Source organism: Crocodylus siamensis, chromosome 5 (assembly GCF_052110815.1).
Source record: "Crocodylus siamensis isolate JL-2025a chromosome 5, ASM5211081v1, whole genome shotgun sequence".
In the NCBI taxonomy this organism is placed as follows: domain Eukaryota; kingdom Metazoa; phylum Chordata; order Crocodylia; family Crocodylidae; genus Crocodylus; species Crocodylus siamensis.
Window position 1 is genome coordinate 131,774,481 of NC_143399.1, and position 8,461 is coordinate 131,782,941.

Here is an 8,461-nt window from a genome sequence, read left to right on the forward strand (position 1 = left end):
TGGCATTTTTACACATTCATGCATCGCAGTGCCGGGTGCTTTCAAAAGTGCCCAGCACTGCAATGCATGCAGTTATATAAGCGGTGACATGAACTGAGAAAATGGCGGCAGAGAGCTTTTAAACTGAAACATCTCAGAGGTGTAGAAAGTGGTCTATAGCCATGACAAAACACAAGTGCATGGCTGCAGACTTGTATGAGGGTTCAGATAAAGAGGTTTCAAAATAGAGCATGTTCTGTAACCTCTATATATGTTGCCTCCTAGCCTCAAGCTGCTTTCAGAGTGGGAGGGAGGAAAGGGAGCATAGGGAGTTTGGTCTGGGGTTTTTTCAGACCACACTGGAGAGTGAGGTGGTTGTATTGCAGCCCCTTCAAGGTTGGGGGGGCTCCAATTCACCCACCCCACTCTCCAGTACCGGCTGGGGAACCTCTAGAATGAGCTCCCTCTCCTTCCTTTCCCCTCTCCCTTTTTGAAAACAGGGACAGGCTGGGAGGGAGGAGGAGCCACTACTAGGGGAAACCAGCTGCAGGCTCCCAGCCAGCTGCTAGATTCTCCTCCCACCAAGAATCAACAGTGAACTTCTGTTTGGTCTGGGAGATGGTTATAACTCAGAGCGCTTCCTGTAAAGTGCTCTCAGTTTCAGCAGGAAGCTGCACTTCTGTCTGTACCCTAAGGGAACAGGTCTGGCATGGCTCTCTCTGGGAGCTACAGAATCCTGAGCCTGGCTGGGAAGACAATTTCCTGAGCAATGGACAAGGGACCGGTCTGGGGGAGCCTAGGCTGAATATTGAGCAGTCTCATTTTACCTGCTGATGTGACTCTGGCTAGGGCTCAGCAGGCAGACCAGCAGGTTGGCTACCTGGAATCAGCTCTTCATCAATTTCTAGTAGCTGCACAAAAAACTGTAGTCAAGCCAGATGTGTGACATTTTGTGTGAGATACAATTAGGCAAGTCAGTGTTGCAAAATAATATGTGGCAGCCCTGGTAATACTTTGTTCCTTTGCAACATCAAATATTATTTTGTGTTCTGGGATCCTTTGCAGATGTAGTTGACCTAAAGATTACAAAGCAATTTTTCTAGTTATTTATGCTTTAACAAAGTCAAAGCAAGAGTTAGTACAAGATACTTTCCTCAGCAGACAATGCCATGGCAACACATAGGGGGTGCACACGGGTGCACGTGGACCCCCTGAGATTAGCGGTGCACCCCCGACAGAAGCACCAGTGGCATCTGCGGGGGCGGTCGCCACTCACAACCCTCCTACCCCCCCGCAACTGCCAACACTGCCGGCAGTGTCTGCAGGCAGTCCCCGATCACCGCTGGCCACAGTTGACACTACTAGTGGTATCTGCAGGTGGTCGCCAACTGCTGGTCGGCGCTCACCACCCTCCCCCCCCCCCCCAACACCACCATGGCCCCCCCAGCCTCCAGGGGCACATGTCACTCATGAACAATTCTATTGAGCCCCATAGAGATTCTCCTACTGCATGAACAGCAAAAGACACAGGACTAAAAATGCCAAATTAGTTCACTCATCTTTCTCTATTATTTCAACTTTCTTCATTCACCCTCTTTTTCCTAGAGAGAGACTTATTCACAAACATATCCCCCGAAAAACACCAGCATCAAAAATATTTTTAAAACACTACAAGGTGTAGTGGATTCTCAGGAATCACAGGTACACGTACAGTATTTACTTCCTTTGTCTTAGTACATACAGGAATGTAGTAGCAGTGCAGTTCACTCTAATAGTAAGATACTCTACCCAGTTCTCTTTTTCAAATTGCTTCCCCAAGCAAACACATTTAGTTAGTTTATGCTTTATATCAGCATCAGAATTCGGATCCTTGAACAAGGTCAGGTGGAAGACTGAACTTTGCCCCTTGGAACTGTTTAACCCTTTGCTTCTCAACTTAATAAGCAAGCAAAGGTATCTAGAAAAAACAATGAAAGAAGTAGTATGAGCCACATCTCCCCATATCACAGAGCGTTTATGCATGTGTTCCAGGAGGGACACACTGAAAATGGTGGCGGGGACACTTTAAAGTTTATCACACCAGCTTTAGTTAGAGTGCCGCCACTGCCATTTTTCAGTATGGGGATGCTGACTCTGGAGTCCCCCTGACTCCCCATACATATGACTCTGGAGTCTGCTGGAACACGGTAATTACTAGGGCTGTGTGAAGCTTTGGGTGCTGATTCAATTAAGAGGAGATATGGCCCAATTCGGTGGCTGAATCTCCGAATTCAGATCAAATCAGGAGACCAATAAAAAGGTCCGAATCGAGTCAAAGGTCTCCAGGGAATCTAGGGCTTTTTTTTTTTTTTTTTTTAAAGAGCTGATGCTGGGGCCGGGCAGGGCAGCCAGGGGAGGGGGTGGAGAGAGTGGACAGGGGGAGGGGGGCTCGTGGCAGAGCCTCCCACACAGCATGGGGCAGTAGGGGACACTGGGGATCGCCCCCTGCCTGGCAGCAGTGGATGAGTCAGGGCTTTTTGTTTTGTTTTGTTTTGTTTTTTAAAGAGTGGGGAGCTAGGGCTGGGCAGGGCAGCCATTGACAGGGCTGGGAGAGTGGGTGGGGGATGGGGGCCTGTGCAGTTTGGAGATTCAGCCGATTTGGCAGCAGCCAAATCTCAGAATCAGATTCGGCACAGTGATTCAAATCACCGAATCTAATTGCTGTCCCCTGAAATTTGCCGAATCTGAAGCAAATACTAGCCGCTCCGCAGAAGCCTAGTAATTGCCACACTCCAGCAGACTCAATAAATCAAGTCTGCTCTGATGCACTGTAATTACAGTGCACTGGAGCAGCCTCAGGGCATGTGCATAGGCACCTACACCTCCCTGATTCTGCTTGATTTGAGTTCTTTAGAGGACTCTTCAGAATGGTTTGAAATCCTGTAGGACAAAAATCAAGATTTATCTTCAGGGCCTGAAAATGCCCCCAAATGCATCTCCTCAGGCAAGGATCTTCTATCCCTCTTATGCTGCAGTCATGCAGCCCACTGCTATGCCAATCTGGAAAAGGTAGCTGAAAAGAAGGAACTGTTGTCTAACAAGAGACCAAGGAAACAAGTGATTCAGCACTTGACAAAAGACTTCCTCATTGATTGCATCTGTCCAATTTCAAGTCAAAGTTTTTCCCAAGCATTGACTGCTCAGGTTTGCTTTGCTGGGTATCTGTAGACCACAGGCACATATATTATTATTGGAATTTACTTATTCTTTACAGATTCACTGCATGTGTAGAAGACTGAGAATGACCCAAATAACTCTTTATTCCTCAGAAGATATGAATCTGAATGATTCAGCTCTGGTGTGGCCTTCCCTCCCTCAACGGTTTCACAAGAAACACTGTTTTATTGCTGCTGAGGTTAGCTTGGTTGAGGAAATAGTGACTGGAAACAAGCGAATGTCACAGAAGCACACACAGCACATAGAAGTGCTGAATGTACCTGCTTTATCTCCCCCCCCCATACACACACACTCACCTCTAGTCAGAAAGACCCCAGCCATTCCCTCCAATTAACCATGCACACGGTGTACGTCCATTAAGTCAACACAGATTTCCGATCATAGCTGCTCCTGGCTCAAGTCACCTCTCCTCAGAAAGGTCTCTCTTCCTCTCCCAAGATCTTTGTGGGGTCACATGTCTGCCCTTTTCCCACCAGCAAACCAAAGCCAACTTGCCAACACCCCATTTACACAGGCCCAGTTACCTACAGAGAGCCATTGTTAACTCCCTTTTCATTTGAGATCAGCTTTTGCTTTCCACTAGCCAGAGGGGAAAAAATACCCAGCCAGACTCCAAAGAAATGCACTGGTAAATATTGACTTTGCTGAACTTAATGGGAAGTGATGAACCCACAGGAAGCCATCAGGCTATGAAAGAGCACACAAACTCTACAGTAAATCCACATGTACAACAGATGGCTGTTTTTCAGGGGCCAGATTTTTTTTTCCAAAGTTACATTTATGTCTGCTTTAGCCCACATTAGCCTATTCAGGCCATCGGGCTCCAATGTTACACTTTTTCAATTAAAGAAAAACCCTACAGCTAGATCAATGTTGTAAGGTTACAGAGTTGGGTGTACATTTTGGCCTTCTGCTTGCACTGGGTCCTTTGTAACAGCTGGTTGAGTTTTGCAGCAGGATGAGCTTATTTTCCTTGCGGCTACTGCTGTATATTCCAGACTCTTTCCTTCGGAAAGGTGGTAGTTTAAATTGGAATTAGATATACGGTACCTGCCAAGTTCAACATGCCTCTCAGACAAACCCTGCTCTGTCCGTGAGAGGCCCCAGAGCTACTGAGGCTATGCAAAGGGCAGTTCAACTATCAAAAACAGCGTGGAGATGGCTTGGCTGCATGAGAATTCAACTGCTTCTTGCACTGTAGACATAAACTTTGCAGAGAAGGGAGGGGAAGGGTTGCTGAAAGGGCAGAAAGAAATGTGAAACACAGACCTGGCTGTATTTTTTTAAAAGTTCATTTCTAGTTCTCTTGTGCTATACACAGATATTCTAGAGACATTGCTATCTCGCTTTTCAGAGGTGCTGAGCACCTCCAGCTCCCAGATGGATCAGTGGAAGCTCCAGATGACTGCTAAAGTCAGGCCAGGCAATATTTAGGCACAGCGATTTTGCCATACAAAGTGCCCGATTTGCCATTGCACTGTTACAGTCTGTGGCCAGTGCAGTAGTGTTCATAGCAATTGTGTAAAGCTGGTGGAAGGCCTAAGCCAGATGCACTTCTGCACAGCTCTTCACAGTACCCAAGTGACTTCCTCCGACTACACTGCTGAGACTCAAGAGCCAGTGGAAACATACCACTTTGGCAAAGTACAAATAGTCAAAAAGTCTGAGGCTGAATCAATTGAATCTGCACAGGTTAGTCTAAGCTGTGTAGATTGAATCAATAAGCAAATGAACAGACATTCACTTTTGATTCCAGAAATGCAGCCATAAGCCTGCAGTGGCCCAGACCAGAAGCTTGGGAGGTGGGGGAGGTGGCTAGAGCACACCTCCCTGCCTGGCTGGAGCAGACAGCTTGGGCCAAGGTTAGCCCACCCACCCTGTGAGGAGGTGGCTTGCAGGGGAGGTGCAAAGTATCTTAGGATGCTGGGGGACTGTGAGTTAACTTAAATCTAGGGTGTTTGAGGAAAGAGATTCAGTAATGAGATGGTAGTGTGGCTGAGTGGTCTAAGGTGCTGGCTTTAAGGTCTGGTTGCTTTGATTGTGTGGAATCAAATCTCATTGCTGTCAGCAGACCTTCTTGTGCTTGCTTTGGCAGCACATATACTAAAACTGGAGTGATGCAGAGAAAATTAGCATGGCCCCTGCTCAAGGATGACATGAAAATTTGTAAAGTGTTCCACATTTTGCTCTGGTGTGTAGTTAAGAACACAAGGTCCATGAGTTCAAGTGTGGGTGTGAATCTGGAGCCTTTTTTTTTGTTTTTGTTTGATTGGCCTGTTTTGTGGCTCAAGGACCTGAGTTGTGTGCTAGTTATCACAAGGTTGTCAGTTCAAGTCTGCTTATCATCAGGTAATTTAAGTTGGGGGCGCACTGGTATGCTTGAAGGCAAGCTGGCAACACAGACCAACCTGGACAGGCTTGTGAAGTGGGCAGCCCTCAACACGATATCATTTAATACAGAGAAATGTAAAGTGCTACATCTGGGGAGAAATAACACACTTACAGGCTCAGCAGTGCTCTGTTTGCCTAGCACCACAACTGAAAGAGATTTGGGTGTCATGACTGACAACAAAATGAACATAAGCCACCTGTGCAATGCCATAGCTGCTAGAACTAACCAAACACTGGCATGCATTCACCCAGGCATCTCGAGCAAGGTAAAGGATGTCATCCTCCGGCTTTACTCAGCCTTGGTGAGACCGCAACTGGAGTATTGCATCCAGTTCTGGGTGCTGCACTTCAAGAAGGTGTGGAAAAGTTCAAGAGAGGCCAAAGAAGGGCCAGACACATGATTAGAGACCTAGAAATCAAGATGTATGAGAGGCTGAGGGACTTGAGATTGTTCAGGCTGCAGAAAAGAAGACTCCGGGGGACTTGGTAGTAGCCTATATCAGGGGTGTACATCAGGGTTCAGGGGAGCATCTATTCACCAAGGCATCCCAGGGGAGGATAAAATTAAAGATAGCTTCAGGCCAGCTATAAGGGAAAAACTTTACAAGCTGAGTGCCAAGGGTTTGGAACAGGCTCCCCCTGAAGTGGTATAGTCATCTACCCTGGCAGTCTTCAAAAAGCATCTTGCTTCCATCATTTGACCCCAGCAGTCTTTCCTGCTCATGTGCAGGGGGGCTGGACCAGATGATCTGTAAGGTCCCTTCCAGCCCCTAACAAACTGTGAAACCTAAATCAGTTAAGTCTGATACTACATCCATTCAGGTTTATCTTAAACCAGTTTTAGCCATTTTGAAACCAGTTTATGTGCACTGAACTTCTGTTGTGTTAGAGATTCGAATCAGTGTCTCATCACTTATACCAATTTATGTGTAACTTCTGCCCCTAGCCCTAAAGACTGGTCTGGCCCACAGACTTTTAAAAGATAGAAACATGCTGGGAGCTTTAGTATGTATAAATGGAGCTGAAATTCTGTACCAGCAACTGGGCGATAGTCCCTTAGCTGCTGCGCCAAGGCAGAATACTTTCAGAGGCCTGGGAAGCCTAGATTCAACAACACATACTCCCATTGCTGTTCTCCGGGGCCTAGCAATTAGGGAGAGACAAAGAGCCCAGACCACACCCTTAATCCCATCTGGTCATACTTTTTTGGTGTGTTCACCACTCTTTCCAACCCCAACTCCCTCAGTAAAACACTACTGTATTCTACAGCCACATCTAACAGTCCTGATATTGCAGCATTTGGGATGGATATGGTGCCATAACCATGCCATCTATTTTCTCAAAAGAAACACTCAGTGCCCTGTATTTAGAGGCCCAGCCTCAAGAACATACATCAGCGTTTTATTCTACTCCTGGAATGCAAGATCAGCTGGAGCGCACCCATGAACAGAGCATTGAATAGCAATGCCAGCATTCTGGTTTGCTTCCTCTGTGTGAAGGGCCAGCCTGCTTCCTCATCTACTTCCCTCCTCATTTTCATAAAAAGCAGCAAGTTAGACCCTGCCATCTTCTGAGTCTGTTAGCACAAAAGCCAAGATATACCACACTCATACACACAAGTGTTAGCCTCTATTTCAGGTTAGTTAACCAGTAACTTACTCATTTATAAACCTAGTATACTATTCTCCTGCTACATTCTAATTAGCCAATGGAAATAATTAGAAAGGTCTGTGTGAAAAATATTTCCAAACTCTTGGTGCAAAAAATCTTTAAAAAGGGACATAGTCAACTTATTTAGGTCTCCCAAATTTACTTTTTTTAAATAAAGGACAACCACCATGGACAATGTCCCACATGTATTCTTGGGAGTCTCCAGTGTTGCATTTTCAGGGATCCCAAAATGGCATTTCAGAGAAGTGAGTAATAAGAGCAAGTCTTAACAGGATATAAGTCTGCTAATAAAGGAGCAGGATGAATGCAACCCCTTTCCCCAACTATGGAGGAGAAGCTATTAGGTGGCTCCTGACGTCCCTGCTGCTGGGGTGTGGAAGAGTCTGGCTAAATGCAGTAAAGGGAGCCGGAAAGTGGTCAGGGTCCTTCCTCTACCTCTCTAAGTATAGTATTAAAAACTTAAATTCTGCAACTACCGCAGCCAGGCAAAGGTCCACATAAGCAAAGGGGAGTGTTGGTGTGGTTCTTAGAGCTGGGATCTCAGACGGGTTTAGCTGGGAATAGATTGGAAGGGGAAAATGTTCCTTTCAACTTTTCCAGAAGATATAAGCTGCAGGAGCTGTTGTCAAATATATTTAGAAGCATTATATATGAGGCCAGAGATACCCTCAGACAGTAGACAGCTGTAGCTGCAAGAGTCTTAAATTAGTTAATATTTGACAAATAAAAGAATGAACAGTAAAGCCAAGCAGAATTTTTTTCTCAAAGCAATGTTTTGTCTTCAGAAAAGACTGATTCAACAAAACTAAAATTTTTCATGGGAAATGTATTAGTTCCAACAGGAAAGTTTATTATGGACCTAAGGTATCTCCTTCCTTCCCTTTCTTCTGGTTCTGTCCCAAGGAGCCTGAGTGGTTAGGTCATGCTCTGCCTGAATCAGAGAACACTCACACATCCTGGGTGAGTGTTCTGGCTATTGGATAATCTAGAAGCTCTATTTCAGAAAGTTTTCAAAGGTCGCCTTTTTGTTCCAGTGCAGAATGAACACATTTCAAATCTCTTACTTGTTTGAAATAGAATTCCTGGTTTTCAGCCTCCCTCCTGGGAGGCTGCACAGCACGAGTCTCCCAGTCATGAAGGTACATTATGTTATCTAAATCGAGGCTATACATTTATACTACTGTGCTCTCAGATCTATATTTGA

At 45.7% G+C, this 8,461-nt stretch overlaps 1 non-coding gene across 1 annotated transcript; it reads left to right on the forward strand.

Moving 5' to 3' along the window:
• The first annotated feature begins 5,274 nt into the window (after positions 1-5,274).
• LOC149864584 (U6 spliceosomal RNA) lies at positions 5,275-5,381 on the forward strand. The gene has a single exon (XR_016442821.1). It is a non-coding gene; the product is annotated as a U6 spliceosomal RNA (small nuclear RNA).
• The last annotated feature ends 3,080 nt before the right edge of the window (positions 5,382-8,461 follow it).